The sequence below is a fragment of the Mustela putorius genome, unplaced genomic scaffold (genome assembly GCF_011764305.1).
Source record: "Mustela putorius furo isolate JIRA1106 unplaced genomic scaffold, ASM1176430v1.1 tig00003972_pilon_pilon_pilon, whole genome shotgun sequence".
Classification (NCBI taxonomy): Eukaryota; Metazoa; Chordata; class Mammalia; order Carnivora; family Mustelidae; genus Mustela; species Mustela putorius.
The window spans coordinates 412,645-433,955 of record NW_025422115.1 but is presented as its reverse complement, the minus strand read 5'-3'; the positions used below and the strand labels follow the sequence as shown (position 1 = coordinate 433,955).

At 35.2% G+C, this 21,311-nt stretch overlaps 1 pseudogene; it reads right to left on the bottom strand.

Moving 5' to 3' along the window:
- Nucleotides 1–2,723: 2,723 nt before the first annotated feature.
- Nucleotides 2,724–21,311, bottom strand: part of LOC101679588 — a 46,858-nt pseudogene continuing 28,270 nt past the window's right edge.

Here is a 21,311-nt window from a genome sequence, read left to right as displayed (position 1 = left end):
AGGTACTTACAATTAACATTAAATGAAATAGAAATTCTTGAGTCTAGCCTTAACTAAGCTAGGAAGTAGAAGGCAAAGTAAGATGGGCAGTACTGGGGGAGTACAAGCATATGGGAAGGTTTAACACAAAAAGAGTATGTATATGGGCATGCAAATAACTCAAATGAAGTTTAAATAAACTATAAATATTTGGAAATACACATATAAGTAAAGCAGCCTAATGTATAACTATTAATACTGTTATGAATTTTCCACAATTATGTTAAAAAAGATCCTACATTGGTCTTATATAATATTCCATCCAAAGCACAATTAATATGTGGCAGAATTAGGCATTTAACCTATCACTATGTTTTATAACTTGTCTCAGCAATATGTTTCTTTCTCATCACCTTAAATTAAGTTATTCAATTATCTCTGCAAATCTCTTGAGGCAGAAGCTCCTTACATTTTAATAGAATGAATGGGCTGAATACATACAAGTGTAAATTTTTCTTAGAAGTGTCTGTGTTCAGAAGTCTCCAGGAACACACGATATCTAAATCAGGGAGGAAATTTTTTTTTTTTCCAGATACAATGATGATACAATGATGACAACTATGTTTATCACAGATTAAGAGACCAAGACCACTTAATGTGATGATAATCCAAAGGAATACAGTTATTCTTACAACTCTTTGACATATATGCCATGTTTCTGTAATGTTCAGTTCATATTGTATCTTTGCCGGCACTCGGAGGTTGGGCAGACATATTTAAACATGTGTTTAAACTTGCTAGTCATCTTTGGGATCCTAAAGTAAAAAACAAAACAAAACTAACCCAATTTGGCTACAACTGTGACAAAATATGGATGTTCTACACGTAGCCACCAAAACAATGCTTTGAAGACAAACTTCTTAATAATCTTTGTAGCTCTAGAAGCAGGCCCACCATTTCTTTGTTATTGCAACCTCTCCAAAAACATTTCATGCTATTATAAAATGTATCAGTCTGCTAATGATCTAACTTTTGGCAAGAATAGATGATACAGAAATCTTCTTAAGAAACTAGCTTGATGTAAAAACTGTATGAAGGCAATTGCATCTTTAGCAAAGAACAGTATCTGAAAGCACTTGAGGAAGCACTCAAGGCCAAGGTATAAAGAACGAAGCAGGGATGTAATTTAAAAATGTTAGGTATTCTTGATCCATTCATCTGTTGATGGACATCTAGGTTCTTTCCATAGTTTGGCTATTGTGGACATTGCTGCTATAAACATTCGGGTGCATGTGCCCCTTTGGATCACTACGTTTGTATCTTTAGGGTAAATACCCAATAGTGCAATTGCTGGGTCATAGGGCAGTTCTCTTTTCAACATTTTGAGGAACCTCCATGCTGTTTTCCAGAGTGGCTGCACCAGCTTGCATTCCCACCAACAGTGTAGGAGGGTTCCCCTTTCTCCGCATCCTCGCCAGCATCTGTCATTTCCTGACTTGTTGATTTTAGCCATTCTGACTGGTGTGAGGTGATATCTCATTGTGGTTTTGATTTGTATTTCCCTGATGCCGAGTGATATGGAGCACTTTTTCATGTGTCTGTTGGCCATCTGGATGTCTTCTTTGCAGAAATGTCTGTTCATGTCCTCTGCCCATTTCTTGATTGGATTATTTGTTCTTTGGGTGTTGAGTTTGCTAAGTTCTTTATAGATTCTGGACACTAGTCCTTTATCTGATATGTCGTTTGCAAATATCTTCTCCCATTCTGTCAGTTGTCTTTTGATTTTGTTAACTGTTTCCTTTTCTGTGCAAAAGTTTTGATCTTGATGAAATCCCAATAGTTCATTTTTTCCCTTGCTTCCCTTGCCTTTGGCGTTGTTCCTAGGAAGATGTTGCTGCGGTTGAGGTCGAAGAGGTTGCTGCCTGTGTTCTCCTCAAGGATTTTGATGGATTCCTTTCGCACATTGAGGTCCTTCATCCATTTTGAGTCTATTTTTGTGTGTGGTGTAAGGAAATGGTCCAATTTCATTTTTCTGCATGTGGCTGTCCAATTTTCCCAACACCATTTATTGAAGAGGCTGTCTTTTTTCCATTGGACATTCTTTCCTGCTTTGTCAAAGATTAGTTGTCCATCAACAGATGAATGGATCAAGAAGATGTGGTATATATACACAATGGAATACTATGCAGCCATCAAAAGAAATGAAATCTTGCCATTTGCGACAACATGGATGGAACTAGAGCGTATCATGCTTAGCGAAATAAGTCAAGCAGAGAAAGACAACTATCATATGATCTCCCTGATATGAAGAAGTGGTGAAGCAACATGGGGGCTTAAGTGGGTAGGAGAAGAATAAATGAAACAAGATGGGATTGGGAGGGAGACAAACCATAAGTGACTCTTAATCTCACAAAACAAACTGAGGGTTGCTGGGGGGAGGGGGTTTGGGAGAAGAGGGTGGGATTATGGACATTGGGGAGGGTATGTGCTTTGGTGAGTGCTGTGAAGTGTGTAAACCTGGTGATTCACAGACCTGTACCCCTGGGGATAAAAATATATGTTTATAAAAAATAAAAAATTAAAAAAAAAGTTAGGTATTAGTAAAAACACCCCTCAGAAGAAAATTAAGTCTATGAAGGGACATGTCTGCTCTAGTCATATACCCATTTTTCCCTTATCTGGTATAAGGCCTCATTTGAGGGACAATATTCCCTTTATCTCATATAGGGCAGATGCCTAGAAAGACAAACAGGAGTAATTCATGCACCCACTGGACTGCTTCCGGCTGCATTTGGCACTGTGAGGTCTGAAGTGCTCAACATCCCACCTAAAAATTTTAGAGAGAGAACAGAGAGGGCAGAGAATGAACATGAATTGATTTTCCTTATCTGAATGAAGTAAACTGCACTCCTTTCCTAAAAAGCAAAAATAAAAACTAGCCCTAGACTGAATCTGGCATAACTGTGTAATATGATATAGTTAAATATACATATAAAAGCTCACCTATCAAGCTCTGGATACAAATGCTTTCCTGTATCAATATCAAAAAGTACAAATTCCTAAGAATGGGGTCAGTGCTAACAGTACTATTAAATTTTGGACTTAAAGAAGAGGAAACACTGTATTACAAAGAATAAAGTCATAAATGCTGATTTTTGCTGAATTCATGAACTCTAACTCCAGTCAAGTACATCTACTCTCTTATTTTTGATATGAGTGACTCACACTCAAACTTTAAGTCTTTGCTCATGATACCCTAATTAAATTTTCTGCCTGTGAAAGTATGGTTTCCCCTGAAAAGGAAAGTTATAGATGGCAGATTCTGTATATGGGTCCACTGTACCCAAGAGGATGCCACAGCGCCGCAGTAAATCCTCAAAAATATTCCTTAAAATGGAATCAATTATGTGGCAGTGACTCTCGCACATCATAGAAAATTAAAGGTAGCGAAATAAGAAACTGCTTATGTCAGCAATTCTTTTTCTTAAAGAACCAGCAGAAGAGAGACCACTACACACCTGTACTGCCGGTACTCGGTGGTCTCTGAGGGACTCCAGGGAATACATTTCTGTGCAGCGTGGCTTGAGGTGGAGACAGCATGCTTGAATCTGCTAATGTTGAGCTGGCGGCCAAAGATGGCGACACAAGTGAACTCCCTGGGTTAGTGTAGGACAAAGCGTTAGGGCTGGTCACAGGGACTGTGACAGACATTGAGAAGTTTTGAGGTGGCAAACCAGGCTGTAAATAAAGAACAAGGAAGAGAAAACTGTTAGTTTCATTTTCATCGATATTAAATAAATAACTTACGAATTTTAATTTGGATAAGGTAACTCCACAGTTATTAAAAGTTGAGGACAGGGATAGTTTCTTACTAATCAACTGGTAGATTTAAGTTGCCTTCTTCAGAATTACATTTGAACATGAGTATGTCTGACATAAACTTTTCAATTTCCGTTTTATATATGAATACATATACACTACTATAAAGTGTGTGTGTGTGTGTGTGTGTGTGTGTATATATATATATATATATATATCAAACGGTCCTAGAAATGAAAATTAGATGTCAGAACCTTATATTAAAGTAGTGTTGTCAGATTTAGACATTACAAAATATATCGTTACCAAGTAAGCATAAAATTAGCACTTTAATAATCCAAACCAGTTTAGTAACATTACATTTCTATTGAGAGATTACAAATTTAACAAAAGGAGAAAATATGTACACAAATTATAAATTTAATACACCAAATGTGGGACATTATAAATCAGCCCTGGTTTAACTGACTGACATTCTTAATGGGCAAAACTTAAAAAAAAAATCAAGTCATATATACAACACAATGCAATCTGAGTGTGATGAAATGCAAAGAAACCATCTAAACAATAAAATTTACCGCTGAAAACCTATGTTTAAATTGTATGAAGATTAAGTTATAATTATAAATGCTATCTTACTTCCCTCCTAAGTATTCCACACCCCCTTAAAATAGTATTTGTCATTTCTTCTTGTATTTCCTTCATAGACCATATACAATATACTTGTTAACCATGAAAATAACAGTTCTCTTTATAAAATCTCCATTATAGAGAAAGAAGAAAGCTTTCTTCTCCCCATATTTTAAAAGTGATTGCAAAGAGTGCTAACACTGCTAATTCAAAGTTGGAAGAATATAGTTTATGTTCTCTATTCAATAGATTATTTCAGAAAGAAAATTATCATTCATTAACTGACATAAAACAATGGCTACATGACAAAAAATTTTTTTCAAAGGTAAAACAATTTTATTTACACAATATTTTGCAGTTTAACATTTACTACAAAGTCACCAGCATCCATGTGAGGTCAGAAGGGATTTTATTTTATTTTATGTTTTTAAAGAATAATAACTGTATTAGCACAAAAATACTTCCTTAAATCTATTTTTCATGAGCTTCTTATAGTAAAGGACTCCTTTGAAGAGATAATCCATGATGTATACTTCAAGGCATAGTTTTTAAGAGAATTAACTCTGACAATAAGATAAATATCAGAATCAGAACCAATTTGTTCCCTGAAGCCTGCACTACAGATGCAGCTTTAGAAAATCAGATCCAAAATAGCTGTTTTAAGCAGCTCTTGCCAATGAGCTCCCCATAAGAACTCTTTGAAGAACTATCAAAGAAGGATAACTCAAAAAACTACTGGTTTTCATGATGGATAGATGAATGAGCATAGGAAAATTTTAAACCAAGTATTTGATTTGCAACCAGTTTAAAAACATTGCTTCCTTAAATTAGTATCAAGCCAAGGCTCTCTTCCTCAATACCTACAATAAAAGAAAAGAAAAGTTTGGAGGTATTTTGCCAAATAGTTTTCGGACATTTACAAAGAACCAAAGAGTAAGCTACTACTATTACAGCAACTATACAAAATAATTAAAAATAATCCTGAAACATCAAATTTTGTAATAAATCTAATCACTTTATATTTTATAGTCTCAAGATCTATTAATGTACATGTAATATTTTTTAAGTCATGAGAGAGAAAGGGAAATCTTATATGAACCCTTTATATTTACGATCATGGAAATTTAAGAGCTAGAAGGGACCTTAAAAATTACGTAAGCCAGCTCATTCACTTTACTGATGAAAAAATTGGCATCTGAGAGGGATTTATGTGCCCTGTCCAAATGTATAGGAGACAGTAAGTAGAACTTAGATTAGGATGCCTTCTCTTCACTTCCTTGTTTAAGACACTGAACATGTATTATTATAAGACTCCAACAAATTTATTTTGAAGTTCTGTAAAACAAACAACAACAAAAAAACCCTAACGAAATTTCTTCCCCTTCTACTTATTGGTATCATCACCCTCTGCGAAAATAAACAGGATACGTAGCCAATATCTTCATGCACAAGATAAAAGCACAAACCATACTTTAGTACTCACTGTGATTTTATGATTCCGCATCATATTATCAAATTCCTCATTAATTTTTTTATATTTTTCTTCTGTATGTGGAGTTAGCACATAGGAAGTATCAGGGTCTGGGCTGTCGCACCCTCTGTGTTCCTTCTTGTTCAGAGCCTATATAATGAAGTTAACAAAAAGGATCAACAAATAAAAAGTAGAGGTAAAGTAAAAGTACTTACAGAGCCTCGTTTGGGAAAATAAAATCACTATCTTCATTTAGTTTGCTGAATCTGTCCTCCGAGAGTGGACTGTGCTCAAAGTAATCGTCAGCATCAGGACTCTCACAACCATTCAGGCCTTTCTTTCTTAAAGTCTGAAATACAATTGGAAAATTCACACACAAATGATACTAACTTGCCATGAGTTTTGTAAAATTTATTAAGAGAGCACAGACTGAATGAATTATTACAAGAGCCACTGAAATTATTTTTAAATGATCACAAATGTACTCTAATCCTCCAAATAAGGTAAACCTTAGGTATAAGCAAAATTAATGCTCCCAGTGCACATTAAGAAAAAAAGGAATGTTAATTTGTTTGGATTCTTTCTTCCCAAACTTCCTAGAGAATACTAAATTACTCACGGCTCTGACATTTACAATCTGAATCTGATTACAGCCTGATCAACACATCTGATAGGGCCAATGAGCGTGCAAACTGACACAGAAATGTATCAAAATGATGCTCTGAGAAGCTATCATAGTACCTTTACAAAATGAACATTTCAGCAACTTCATCTACTGAAACTGCTTTCCACCTGAGTTTATCCTAGCCACCAGAAAGAATTAGCATCCTATCTCAGTAACCTCATTCCTAATTTGTTCTTAAATACTATCATTTTCCTACAAAACTTAGAGGCAAAAAACTCAAATACTTATTTACATATGACAGCTATGACTCTTTTCTATGTAAAATATACATATTATTAGTGACTTTATTAGTGACACTGAACATCTATTGGTGTAAGATTGCAACAAATTTATTTTGAAGTTCTATAAAACAACAAAAAAAACACCCCACTAATGAAATTTTCCCCCTTCTACTTACTTTTAAAGTTTGTAATAATATGTTAAACAGCATGTATCTTTTACCCCCTTGGCTACCTCTTCCTACAGAGCTCCTTCAGGGTTGACCTAATCCGCTGAACTGACTTTCTGGAAAACTTTGTGTTATGAAAGTATCTCCTAGACAATATGTTCACTTTTCCTTCTTATTTTGAGGTAAAAATATAATGAACAATTTGTTTTCTGATTTTTAATTTTTTTCACTAAAATCACCATGAAATGACTTGTCCAATATTTAAAAGAGTAGCTTTAGAACCAAGGGCTTGACAATCTGTGGAATACTAATTTATTTCCAGAATGTCTAAATTTTTAAAAACCCCAATGGGTGTTTTTTAAAAGTAGAATTACAGAGTTCAACATTTTAAATAGCTTTGAGACTGGCTGATTTTCTAATCAACCACTGTGAAGTTTTGGGAAGTTAAAATTTTCCAAGTAAACTAATGAAGTTTATTTAATTGGGAAACAAAGTTTGATCAATAAATTAGTACTATGTTTGCTAATTTATTCTTTAATGATTATTTAAATTAGATTTAAGATGCACTTAATTAATTCATAGTAATCTTGATATCCTTTAAAATATAATTTACAATTATGAATGCTTATTTCATAAGCACTGAAAGAATGTAAACACACAACAGGTTAAGATAGGAAATTTTTTTCTTAGTTTCTCTGAAGTCAAATTATTTTAAAATCACTTTAGTCAATTTGATTTTTTTCATGCTTACAGAATCATAAAAAATCCTAAGTGCTGATAACGTTAACTTCTCCAATTACTTAGCGTGCACTAGGAATCCCACGTATAGTCTCTGAAACCCCCACCATAACACAATCACTAAACATAAGCATAGAGCAAACACTACCTGTACTTCCCCAACACTGGCCCCATGGCTCTACGTTCTATGGATATAACTAATCACATGAACTTTTATGTGTACTTAGCCATAAAAGGTCCTGTTATTTAGAACTAAGGGATGGAGACATGTATTCTCCCCCGCTCACTGTAGCAAGTTCTGCTTGCCAAAGCTCTGCAAGTTGCTATCAGCAATGAAGACGTTAACACTCAGAATATTGGAACACAATGAACTCTTATAACCTACACAGCCCTAGAAACAAAACAAATATAGTAAGTGCCTACACAGATTTCATCATGAACTTGTTGACTTATTCTAGCCTGAAATCTCCAGATATTTTCCCATCATATTCACACATCTTAAGACTAGGAAATTCAGTCATGCTTTCACTAATAGCGACCACCAACTATGTGCCTCTTTGAAGCCCTTTCAAATTACTGAAGAAAAAGAATAAGGCCTTTTAAAGTAATTACACAGAAGTTTTATTCTACAACAACAGGGTTAACCCTACTTGCACTCATAAAGAATAGTGTTCTGGTATCTCCAGCTCTGCAAGCCTTCACTTCAGATGGGGTTCCTGTCATTGTGAGGGAATTCAAGAGGCTCTATCAGCTCTGGAGATAACAAGCTCATGTACCTCTACTGGATACCCAACTTGCGTCTTCTTATCACCAGAACACGAAGAGTTGTTGTGAGGACCCAACTACCATAAAAAGACTTTTTCTGTCTTCTTTATCATTACCACATAGCTTAATAGTAAAAGTCTCTCCTGTGTCACAGGTACTAACACATGGAATGCTGTCATCTATTAACAAGCCTAGGTGAGGCATATAAGAAACAGGCTAGCTTCAATTTTTTCACGTGCTTCAGGTCAGCCACAATAAAAACACTTGGTCAACGAAGAAAACAGTCTGAAATGCTACCATTTTGAGGAATCTGCTGTTATGTATTCCTTAAGAGTACTAGCACAGTGCACAGTCTATGGCTATTACAGATAATTATTATGGTCCATTCTGAAGTAAATAGTACTTCGTAAAAAGTACTTTGCTATTGTACATCAACTGACAGTTTTCAGTGACATTATGGCAAACTCACAGGGAAAGTTCAGTTGTGCCAAAATAATTTCAAGTTTCACGGGTATGTATCATGTAAGTTGACTGAAGTTGCTTTTCTTAAATAATTAAGTTATTAATTTAAGCTAACTTGATACAACCTGTTAGGTGTTCTTTTGTACCAGTGTTCTAAACATGTCTAATGATTCCAACTACAAAGATTACTTAAATGAAATCCTAAAATGAATGCCCATATAATTTTCATCAGTGCGTTTCTATAAAAGAAATTTTATTTTTGGAGGATTAGCTAAACACCTTTAAAAAACAAACATTTCTACTCCTCACAATAGATGTAAACAACATTATGATTTTAATGGCACTTCTTCTTATATTTTGGGCCAATTCGGTCAGGTACTTTCTGCATACTTGAACATACATTATAAAATGCAGATTTTAAATAATCAACATCCTTAGCTAATATTTACCTTAAGTATTAGTTATCTAAGGACAGATTCTGAAAGCTTTTTAAATGGATCAAAAAAAAAAAAACCCTCCTAAGTGTCTTTATGGAAAACTATGTATTGTTTAGGGCACATCCTTCCATGTCATCCGATTCTATGGGGTTTGTGCCTTTGAGCTATTTAACAACTCCGTAGAGATAGAAGTTAATTTGTTAAAACTGGTAATAATGGAAATTAATGTTTGTAGACATGCAAATAAATTCTGTCTGATGGTGGTTCAATTGACTTCTGTCACTACTGTGGAAGAGGTCAGGTCTTTTACTTTTTTGCACCTATGAAGAAAATTTATTTTGCCTTCTTGATGGGCTTATGTATTTGTCTAATCTTAGGATTTATCTATTAACCACTTGTAATTTTTTCCAGTTTCCTCAGTCATTAATGAGTTAAAATCTTTTTTTTTTTTTTTTTTTAAAGAGTGTGTGTGAGTGGGGAAGAGGAGTAGAGGGACAGAATTCTCAAGTGGCCTCTGTACTGAATGCAGAGGCCAATGCAGGGTGATCGCAGGACCCCCACGATCTCGACGTGAACCCAAACCAAGAGCTGGATGCTTAACGGACTGAGCACTCAGGTGCCCACAAGTTAAAGTCTTCGATTCATGTTCATTTTAGATTTGAGAGTCATGATTTTACTTTTGAAGAGTACTGTTTAACAGTCGTATAAAACTACCCTTGACTTATGATTCACAGTAAATGTAAACTCAAGGGAGCTTCCCAGTAATTCTTGTTAGGATTTAGTATGTACTAAGCATACTTAGTTTTTTAAAAGAAAAAACTAATGTGCTGCTAAATTTTTTGAAAATATTTGGTTAACTGATTAGTGATTTGTGTTAATTTATTATAGTATCAAAAATTAAGGAGAGATGATCAGAGAAGGATTGTAACCTTTCAGTATTCTTCTTCAAGAAATAAAAGAGTGATCCTTAATTCTTGTGGTAATTCATAAATTAAATGCTATTCCTATCACAGTATTAAGAGTACAACAGTCTAAAACCACAAACCCACAATCTTCTGAGGCAGGGTTCCTCTCCATCTGAAGCAAGTGAGTTCTAAGGTGAAATTTGAGCTGCTAGAAGACTGGGTGGTGTTTTACCTAAACGAATTTCCAAGGGAGGGGCACCTGGGTGGCTCAGTTGGTTAAGCGTCTGCCTTCGGCTCAAGTCATGATCCCAGTGTCCTGGGTCAAGCCCTGCATTGGGCTCCTTGTTCAGCAGAGAGCCTGCTTCTCCCCCTCTTGCTCTACCTGAGGCTTCCCCTGCTTGTGCTCTCTCAAATAAACAAATAAAATCTTAAAACAAAAAAACAAAAAACAAAACTTCCAAGGGACAAGGGATCCCTGTATCACATCCACAGTTTCTGAGCTGGAAATGCCCAAATTAAACTTAAAAGAGGTGGTTTTTTTTTTTGTATTAATTAAATGAGTTTTAACTAAATGAAGAGGAACTTAAAAACTTCTATTGATTAAAGACCCTACCAATAGGAAGGCTCTGAAATTTAAAACATTTCCATCAATTTAAGGAAAAAACAATGAAATTATATCCTGGCTAGAACTTTCATTCAGGTTTATCTACCTTTGTTCTTTGACAAAGCTGTATTACAACTCTGTAGGGATGGATGTTAATTAACTTGCAGAAAATGAATAATAACTGCAAATAACTCCTGTTCATAGAAATTGTTTCCTGTGGGATGTCACTGATTATCACCTTGTGGATACTGACCCATTTTCTTGCATTTGTAAACTCACTTCAGCATTCTTTAACCACTATTACATGGTATTTTGAGTTCTTTGAACTGGCTGTAACATCTTACTGGTGTACTCATTCGTTAAATAAAATCTTTGATGCCTGTTCATTCTATAGTTGTAAGAGTAATGATTATGCTTTCTTTCACACCTAACCTAACATTTGGAAGACCTATAGTCTCAACTGCCTGTTGCACATTTTCATTTGGATATCTGGCTACTCTATTTCAATGGAACTCACTACCTCTCATTAAACAGATCCCCTCTTCAAACTTACCCTTCTCTAGTCAACACAGAAAGCAATCTTGCTGTGCATGCTTTGTTTTCTCCCCCACAATTCACAGGGAACACCAAGTTTTATAGATTATAGTTATTTCCACTGCCACCATATTCAACACAGGCCTGTGCTGCTTTATATCTAGATGCTTAGAATATACCCTTGTACTTTTTCTACTCTCTTTTCTAATCTGTCCCATAACTTGTTAGAGATTCGGGTCTCCTCAATACCACTTTGTATTGATCACACCTGTTTTAAATCTTTGATGCTTCTCTAGAATCTAAAGCAGCAGTCTCTAAGACTTAGATTAGCTACCCCATCCAGACACATATTTTATGCACAGCCCCCAAAATATGCATACATTTTGCAATTTATAGGCATAAATTAATCTTTTTAATATTAATAAGCACATTTTAGAGTAAAATAGAATTTCTAATATTTTCTTCCTAAACCGCAAGAGACTGTTTTACATATCTTACATCCCTCTTTGGAAATAACAGATACAGAATACAGAACCAAAATTCCTTAGCCTAACTGCAAGTCACCAACAGCCTAGCTCCTACTTACCGGCTCACTTGTTTAAAACCCTCCCCTCTTTTCTGTAGGACTGTTTTATAGCTCACTATGGCCTGTGGCCTTGTTTGAACCCCATCTTCCATGAAACTTTTCCCCTACTACTTCCCTACAATAAAATTCCAAGAGCACTTATTCAATAGAACATTCATTTATTTATACTACCTTGTATTTACCTATCTAATGTACCCTCAACTAATACGTGAACTTTCAAGTCAAAAACTGAAGTCTAGACTGCTTTACATTTTTCTGAATCTAGACAAACAAGGCGGTAGACAAGCATAAAATATTTATTTATTAATACTTACAAGATAAAAAAAAGGCAAAGAACGAGATCAGGATGCTATGACAAGTTACTTTAGAAGTCTTCTAAAACACAAAGTTATGAATTTGTAAAAATACATAATAAACTAAAAATATTAGTTTGTACCCGATGGATCCACAGAAATTGTTGTATTTGGCTACTTTTGAACTATGAGAAAAAATATAATTTCATAGGTATAATTTCTTAAATTCATACATGTATTTAACTTTTATATTCTGAAAGCTGCTGGGAGATGCCCCAGTGGGCTTTTGGATAGTAAAGAATAGAACTGGTAGTGCAAGAGGACATCTCTTACACTGTGTGTGTATAGTCTTTACCAAACAAAGGTTTTGATTCTGGATCTTATTTTGAGCCCAGCAGGTTGGAATACAAACTTGGTAACCTGAAAAACAAAATTCATACTTTTCTAGAGTAGAAAAATTCATACCATCTATAGAGAACCAATCCAGTTTAAAAAAAAATCTTATTAGTACTAAGATAGCGGTCCCACAGCTCACCAACCCTTTTCTCCCACTGAGACAAAAGACAGTAAGATAAATAAAGCTTTTTTTAAATTTGGAAATTATACTCTGATTATAAAAATGGTTAACTGGAAAAGTACCCAGAACATCAATTATTTTTACATAAAGCCTTTGCCAGAGTCATCCAGCAAATCAGGGTTGGTGGCAGAGATGACACACCATGCAGACCTTGAGATGGAGCTCCTGGTGTCAAGCCTTTAGAACACCTGGTATTCCTTCCTGCCTTGGGTGCCACGTGACTGTATTCTCTCAATAAATTCTCCTTTAGGGGTATCTGGGTGGCGCAGTCAATTAAACATCTGCCTTTGACTCAGGTCATGGTCTCGAGGTCCTAGGATCGAGCCCTGAAGCAGGCTCTCTGCTCAACAGGGAGCCTTCTTCTCCCTCTCCTTCGGCCCCTCTTCCCTGCTTGTGCTCTCTCTTTCAAATAAATACAATCTTTTTTAAAAAAATGATAAATTCTTCTTTAGCTTGAGTTACTTTAAATGGATTTCTAGTTCTTAGAATCAAAGAACCTTGATGAAAAAAACTATCATAATCCTTTAGGTCATATATTAGTGGTCTCTTATCTAAGTCCTATAATTCCCAAAACAAGTCTGGCTAGTGCCCCCACTACTCTGAGCTCAGAAAGGATCCCAAACCTGGAAGTAAGATGCCTGAGCAGTGCTTACTGTTTCTAGCCAAAGATAATTGATTCAAATAATGGTACAAATACCAACAAAGATCCTTAAAGTGCTGTATTGTTCTACTTACAAAGCATCACTGACCCTATCTCTCAAGTTCAAGGAAGCATATACAGAATTCTGGGTATATAGCACAGCTTGGCAGGTCCTATACTTCATTTTCTAGCCTATATTATTAAATCTGCTAGTGACAGTGGAGATGGAAAGGATAAGGAAATGGTGGAAAGGAGACAGGGAAAAGAAACTCAAGGCAAAAACAATGTTGTTTACTTTTTTCCCTAAGTATATCCAAGTTTTCTTTTATACAATAAACTTAAAAAAGCAAACATATTTCAAAATGGGTTGTATACAAAAGGTGGTCAATTTTAAACAGCCTTTTTTTTTTTAGCTTACATGCTCTTATCCCCAAAAAACAATGTATTTAAAATTTTAGATACGCTTATTCTCCATGGAAATTACATATATGCATGTGTGTATATAGAGATATTATATAAATACATATACATACAATCATGTTACCATAATATTTTGTTTTTTAATAAAGAAATCTAGTACTCATGATATTTTTCACTGTAAATAAGTTTAAATATTTAAACTCCAGGAATTCTGAAATAAGAACTGATAAAAATCCCGAAGGGCAGGGTGAGGGATGCCTGGGTGGCTCAGTCAGTTAAACGGCTGCCTTCGGCTCAGGTCATCATCCCAGCGTTCTGGGATCGAGTCCCACATCAACGCTCCTTGCTCAGTAGGGAGCCTGCTTCTCCCTCTGCCTGCCACTCTGTCTGCCTGTGCTCACTCGCTTGCTCGCTCTCTGACAAGTAAATAAATAAAATCTTAAAAAAAAAAATCACAGGGGGCTGGCATTTTCTGAAATTTTGAGTTATGCTACAAAGTTTTAGACTCAGGAGTCTATACTGTCTGAGTGTTTACCAGAGCCCACACCTGACAAGACTGTGTTTTTAACAACTGCCTACAAAGAACTGAAATGTTCTTTAATGTATGCTCAATTCTGCCACTGCCAAATTCCATTACAAGCTAATAGAATCACAGTACTCAGAAGCAAAACTATGGAACTAAAAGTACTCAATAGGTATATATGCATTATTTTTTAAATGCACAAGGAGCTAATTAATCAATCTATAATATCACCACCCATCCTGAATCTCATTTCTGTCAAGCACCTGAGCAGTAAATGCTCTGTAAATACTGGATGAATGGATAATCAGATCTAGCACAAGATATGACTACTTGTAAAATAAAGGAATAACATGTCTTAAGTTTCAAGGAACTCAAACCAAATAGGGTTATTTTAAATAGGCAAAGTTCTCCTTTTCCTCATTTTTAATAACTGTTGCTAATTAAAGACACTTCATATTCTTCCTAAACACTCTGAAAATTCATAAAAACATTTAATTTTTTAAAACTGAAAAATTCACAAAGAAAGGCCATCAAAATTTATTAAATTCAACAATTATAAAATGACTACTAGTAATCAAACCAAATCAAAACACAGACTAGAACTGGAACCTATATATTTCCCTCAATCACACACCTCTCCTCTCTGCCCTCTCCAGGAAAGACCACCCAACCTCTGTGATGACGAAGCTTTCTGGTTTACCACATGTATGCGTACCTGTAACTATATCCTTCGGCTTACTTTTAAATATTATGTGAATGAAGTATATGCAATGCATTATTCTGTCTCGCCTCTTTTATCATACATTATGTTTATTAGATTCATCCTTAGGGTTGCATACAGATCTAGTTTGTTCATTTTCACTGAATATTGTAACTCATTGTATAGGGGAAAACCTTTATTCATTCTACTGCAGATATTGGAATTGTTTCAGTTTTTTGGCCATTATTGAAATGAAAATGGTGCTATGAACATTATCTACGCACACTTCTCTAGAGTATATTCTTGGGAATGGAACTGCTAAGTTCATAAAATATGTGGCTCTTATCTGTCTTATACTAGATAATGTCAAAACATTTTTTAAAGTACTTTTTATCTTTGAACAACACAGGTTTAAACTGTGCAGACCTACCCAGATATCTTTCCCAATAAATACAGTATAATACAGTAAATGTATTTTTTCTTCCTTCAAGTTTTCTTTTTTTTTTTTCCTTCAAGTTTTCTTAATAACATCTTCTCTTCTCCAGCTGGCTTTACTGTCAGGATACAGTATGTAACACATATAACTTGAAAAATGTGTGTTAACTGACTATGTTACTGGTAAGGCTTCTGGTAAGCAGCCAAGTTTAGGGGGAGTCAAAAGTCAAACATGGATTTTCAACTGCACAGGGTGCTGTTTTCCCAACTGTGGAGCTGTTCAAGGGTCAACTATAATTGTATCGAAGTACATTTCTACCTGAAATGAGAAGTTGTTTTGCATTTCCCTGATTACTAAGGAAATGAAGCACTTTCATACCTATTGGCTCTCTGAATTTTTTTTCTAAGTGTCTGGTCAAGTACTTTCCAAATTTTCAATTGGGTTGTTTATCTTTTTCTTATTTATTGTCATTTTTAAAATTTGAAATCAACATAAGTCCTTTACTAATTTTATGCATTATAAAAATATTTTTCCATTCTGTGGTTTAAAAAAAAAAAACTGCCTTCAGATAAAAACAGGTTCTTAATTTTAACAAAGTCAAATTTAACAATTTTTCCTTTATAGTTTTTATGTCTTCAATAAATCCTTCCCTACCTCAAAATCACGAAAATAATCTCCTATATCTTCTAAAAGCTTTCAATTTTGCCTTCTGCATTTAAGTCTATAATCTTCCTGGAGATAGATTTTATGTAAGATATGAGGTAGACTCCCTTCATAGTTTCCTATGTATCTAATTGTCCCAGCACTATTAAATAATTTTTTTCTTTCCCCTATGATTATAGATACCCCCATTTATGCACACATGGTTCAGTTTCTAAGCTATTACTTCACTGCTATGTTTGGAAATCAGTATTTGTGCATTGTCATAGTATCTCCATTACTACAGCTTTAAAATTAGTCACAATATATTGGAGAGCAAACCCTCTCACACTGTTATTCTTCAGGATGTCTTCTTTCCCCCCCTCATTTTCCCTTTATTTCAGAATCAGTTGTTGAATTCTTTTGACTGGCATTTCCTTGACTCTATAAAGATTATTATTTATTTATTTATTTATTTATTTGGTTGGTTGGTTTTTTGGTGGCAGAGATATATACCTATTGAGAGTTCCATTCCACAATGATGGGATAACTCTGTTAAATCAACCCTACATTCCTGTGAGCAATCCAATGTAGTCATGATACACTGTCCCTTTTATATACTGCTGGATTTAATTTCTGTTTTAGCATAAGTAACATGAGATGCTTTAATGAACAAAACACTCTCAGTGGTTTAACACAATGAAGTTTCCTATTCATAAAAAGCCATATGAGGATGTTTCTTATCTCAGAGGCTTGCATGAGATTATTCAGAGCCCAGATTCATTTATTTTGTGCTTCCATGCATAAGACCTCAAGAGTGCCCATCTGGATTCTCTGCACCTGGCAGGCAAACAGGGAAGAGACAGTATGAAGATCATGTGGGAGGTATTTGACAGATCAGCCCTGGAACCAGCATGTGTCACTTCTACTCAAATTCCATTGGCCAATTTAGTCACATGGCTACTCCCAAAGGGAGGCTGACAGAGTCTATATGCATGCCCAAGGAGTACGGAAAATGGATCAAAGTGAAAACAAGTTAAGTGTCTCCACTAAAAAAGATGTGAACTCAAAGGAGTGGACTAATATTTTGTTTAGGAGTTCTGCATTTATGTTCAGTGGGGCTGACTTCTGATTTTTCTTCTTCGAACTCTCCTTGCTGGTTTTGCTATCAAAGTTGGGCTAGCGCATAGAATGGAGAAAAGAGTGTTTCTTCTTTTTCTGTTCTCTGAAAGAGTTTAGAAATACTGGCATTATTTCTTCCTTAAAAAATCTGTTAGTCCTTGCTTATGAAGCCATCTGGACTTGGAGATCTTCTGTGGTAAACTTCACAATTAAGACTATTCAGGTTGTCTATAGTTTCATGATTCCATTTTGTTAAGTTTTATTTTTCTGAAAATTTGTCCACTGAGTCAAAATATTTGAGGCACAACAGGATCCTGAGATTTTACATACACAAAAAAAGTATACTAAGATAGCTGATGAAAAACAAATTAAATGGTACCATTGCAACCTAGTTTAACCTCCTATCTTTACAAAGGAGAATATGAAGCTTAGGAGAGACCCAAGTACTCCGCCTTCAACCCTACCACATCACACAGCTCTTAAGTAGCAGAACTAGGACTAGAATCTAAATCTTCTGATGTCCAATTCAGTGCTTTTTCCACCACACTGTACTAGTTCAGCTGGTTCAACAGACTGCATTAATCAGCCAATAAATGAAAGGGAGAACACAGAGAGGCTTGGGATCAGGAAACACTTCAACCTTGGGAAGACAGCACATTCCTTTTGCATATAGCTATAGGCAATGCCTTCTGGCTCCTTCTCCAGTTCCTCCATAATCTTATTCCTATCTTCCTCAGTAAGAAGTGTGTCGTGTTCAAAATATGGCTTCTTTGAATTTTAAAAGTTCTATGATACTCCTAGGTTTGAGTGTAAAGATCCCAATAAATGGCAATGATACTTCTTCCCTTAACCCTGAGCAAAACCAAAAGTTTGAGGGGGCCCTTAACTCACAGAAACCAGATATTGGGCATCAGCCTATCAACAGGGGATAATGTAATTCTGTTGCAAATCTTCACACATAAATATTTTGATAAACTTGGTTCTCAGTGCACCATGAAGTCAGGAAAGTGTATCTTCAAAAGCCTTGGCTATTGGTTTTCACCATCCCTTCTTAGTGTGTGTGTGTGTGTGTTTTAATTGTATGAATAATTTAATTTGCCTTCTTTTTTTCCAACAAAACTTACTGAGAGTACCTACTAGGTTCTAATGTTCACTGATGAAACAGAGACACGGGTCACTGTCTATTTTCTACCTTTTCATCTCTTTGTGGTGAGCCTCCAGATAACCTGTTTCAGTTCACAAATTCTTGTGAATTTTCATTGCTCTAAGTATTTCATTCAATTTTGCTATACTACTTCGTTTCGATTTTCCTGTTTCTTGCAGATATTTTCAAGCTTGTTTATTAAAACAGAGTGAAACTGTTTATAATCTATGTATAATAATGAGTATCTGAAGTATTTAAATGTTAGTTTCTGCTATTTCTTCTGCATTTTGCTTACGGTGTCTTATTTTCTTTTATGGTCAGTCATCTTTGTATGAGGTAGGCTCTATGGTTTTGAAAGAGATTTTTGATGCTTTGAATAAAGTGCCTTTCTTCAAAAAGTATATCAATTTGCTTCTTCCAGATACCTGAGGCAAAAGTTTTCCCGGGCTTCCTGTGTTAAATGATTTTGGACAATGAGTGGTTCCACACAATGCTGGTACTTGTTTTACAGCCCTCAGAGACAGGTTCTCTTTCTTACTTTTCTTATTCTCCTCTTTCCCCCATCTGTTCAGGACAACAGATCTCCCCTTGCAATTTTTTCAAGTGAGAAAAGACTGTGGACTTTTTGTTCTTCCTGAGGTCCCAGTTTGATATGGGAGGCGATCTATTAGACTTGGAAACCTAGATGTAATGAGTTGTTCTTTGCCTCTGGATCCAACAAAATCTGAAGCTCAGTTTTCAACTATTTTATCCTGGTGGGCAAATGACTCAGGGTAGCCAGAATTTTAAATACTTCTTTACCTCTTAGGATCTTACCTTTTCTTAGATTTTGGTCTGGCATGTTCCTTAACAGCTCTTTGATACTACAAGGAAGTTTTTGTACAATTTATCCAGTATTTTTAGTTGTCTTCAGCTGAAGGGTTGGTCCAGATAACCTGATCCAACATTACAGAAATAAAAAAATAAATAAAAATCAATGTTTTAGGAAAAAATTAACCAAATATTTTATAATGACATCCACAAAGTTTTTTGATGATGTTTCTGCTTTTCCTTGAAATGTGGAAAGGAGTCCCACATTTTCCGCAGAATTCCACTGTCAAGTTCCTCAAAAAGTTCAACACAGAGCTATCATACAAACTGACCAATGCCACTCTTAGGTAGATACCTAAGAAAAATGAAAACATGTCCATACAAAAACTTGTACACAAATTCAGAGCCACATTTTTGTAGCAATCAAAAAGTAGAAATAACCCAATGTCCATCAATGAATGATGGATAAACAAAATATGGTTTATCCATACAATGGAATATCATTTAACCATGGAATGATATATTGATACATACTAAAATATAAATGAACCTTGGAAGTATTCTGCTAAATGGAAGAAGCTAGACACAAGACAGAACATTTATATGAAATATCCAGAATAGGCAAATTCATAGACACACAAAAAAGGTTAGTGTTTGCCAGGATGAGGAGGTAAGGGGAGCTGGGAAATGACTGTGAACGGTTGATGAAAATGTTCTGGAATTAGCGTGCACAGTTGCACAAACTTTTGAATACATTAAAAACTATAATTTTAAATAGTGAACTTTATGGTCTGAAAATTATATCTCAATAAAAAGAAAAAGTTAATCTCAAATATATCTACATTGTGGTAGCCACTAGCTAAACTACGTTGCCTTGCTGAACATTCAATCATTCAATTTCACATGACAGTGAAGGATTTGGGGGACAATGATTTATAAAGATATCAGGTAGTGTGAAAGCACTTTATGCAGGTTGCAGAAAACACTAGAAATCTTTACCATTATTACGAATAATCACACTGGAATTCACACCTATTGAGTCTTATACCCAGGTATATTAAGATTAGCACTGAACAGAACTATATGAAACAAAAGCCAATAGAATCTATGAAAACAGCTATTTTTTGTACCTTAAAAGAAACCAGTAATAATACAACTCCCCCCACACCCAGAATAATCTTCTTTTACACAGCAGCCGCTTATTCAGATGAATATTAGCTGATAAATGTGCTTTTAAAAAAAAGCAAAACTCTTTCTATGATTAAACAATACAGTCTGCTCTACTATAATGTGTTTTGGAATGTAAATTAGGTGCCATGAAACTGACAAATAGGGAATGGTGTCAGTACAAAGAAGTCACTCTGGTTCACTGGGGATTTTTCCTAGGAAAGGGGAGCCAGGAAAGTGGCAACCTTTAGCAGGAAAGGAGAAAGGCCTCCTGAGAGCCAGAGATTTTTAAAAAAAGAAAAAAAGAAATTGAAAACGAGGCTTCAGAGAACTATTCCCAGCCTTGATGAAGGTTGTAATATTTCCCATGCTCACTTTAATGGCAACCCCCCCCTCACCTTCCATTGCTCATTGCTACACAGCCATCTGCACTGTCCTAAGATCCACTATCTCCATTCTAATTAAATGTTGCCAACACTTCTACTCAAGTAATCAATTCTGTGCATTTATAACACCTACTGTGGTAGCCACTAACTACATACTAAGCTGTCTCACTGAGCAGTTCAAATTCTCTTTTTAATTACTAATTATTTTTTAGTTTGTGTTGATCAAAACACAACGTTGCACAGGTTTTGGAGTTTATGAGATTTTTCAGGAATGCATTACAGCAGAAGTACTTGTATGTTTTTCTTTTTAAGTCTGTTTACTTTTCTAAAGGTTGGAAATAATATATCATGGGAGTCAATGTGGAAGATGGGGGCAATACAGCAATAAAGGCAGTATTTCCAGTATTACAGTGTGAAGAGAATCACATTCTTTCATTCTTGAACTTTATTT